We start from the raw sequence: 1,473 nt of genomic DNA on the forward strand, positions 1-1,473 counted from the left end.
AGATACGCGGAGTTTAATCAGACAAGAACTGTCTATCCAACTTTGACATATATGTGTCAGTAGAAATTTGTACCAGTTGGAATTAGTCATCTTCAAAGGCTAAGATAAAGATTTTTATGCATGTATGCCTAAATATTTTACTGCATGTTTAATATTGATCAGTACAAATTATTAAAATATGATTTCAGTAAGTTATATTAAAATATCAAACCACCCCTTTAAATCAGATACTCCCAGTAAGTTATTCAAAGGAAAAGTAATATCAAGGACAACAACTTGAAAAAGCAAATACATTTCAATTATTTGTGTTACATAGTTTAAAATGACTTTGCACAGCTTCAGAAATGGCTCATTTGTTAAAATGCTTGTAATCCAATCATGAGAAACTGAGGCTGGGTCTCCAACTACTACATAGTAACCCTGACAAGCTAATAATATGTATAATACCAGACACAGGAAATCCAAGGTACTATGTAGTAAGCAAGCCTAGCTAACCCAATAAGCATCAGGCTCAGTGAGAAATTCTGTCCCAAAACATTAGTTGGAGAGCAATTGAAGGAAACATGCCAAGCCAAAGTCAATCACTGACCTTAACACACATTCACACAAATATATAACCATGAATGCAGACCTGCACAAACACATGCATTTACAGACATGGGCATAAATGTTGACCACACACACATTAGATGAGTAAGTGTGCATACCTGCATGCACACACACACACACACACACACACACACACACACACAGAGAGAGAGAGAGAGAGAGAGAGAGAGAGAAATAAAACAGCATTACTTTTTCATCTTTCATCTACAAATAAATAGAAAGTCATAGTTATTCCTATCCCCCAAAGACTTAATCATTATAAGCTTTTAGATTTATATTCAGGTCTTTTATAAATATTGAGTATATATCATTGTATAGTATAAGTATATAGTTTTATCATTTCACTATTAGTAATTTTAGGTTATCATTGGAACTGTATGTATCATCCCTCTCAATTTAGCAGAATTTTCAAGATGGCTAGTTAAGTTTTTTAATCAATTAATTTTTATTTAAATTAAATACAATATTATTTTACATACCAATCCCAGTTCCAGCTCTCCCCCACCATCTCCTTATCTCACCTACCATCCACTCCCCAGAGAGAGTGAGGCCTCCCATGGGGTATCATCAAAATCTGTCACATCATTTGAGGCAAGAAGTAGGCCCTTTCCTGTATCTGGCCTGAGAGAGTAACCCTCCATGGTCAATGGGCTCCAAAAGCCCATTCATGCACTAGGGATAAATACTGGCTCTATTGCCAGCTGTTCCATAGACTGCCCAACCCTCTCTCCCAACTGACACCCACAATCAGGGGGCCGGATGCAGGTTTCTCAGCTGTTAGTCTGGAGTTCTTGCTCAGAATAACTTGCTCAGATCAGCTGTTTCTGTGGGTTTACCCAGCATGGTCTTGAACCCTTTGTTCAT

Source organism: Phodopus roborovskii, unplaced genomic scaffold, assembly GCF_943737965.1.
Source record: "Phodopus roborovskii unplaced genomic scaffold, PHOROB, whole genome shotgun sequence".
Taxonomy (NCBI): domain Eukaryota; kingdom Metazoa; phylum Chordata; class Mammalia; order Rodentia; family Cricetidae; genus Phodopus; species Phodopus roborovskii.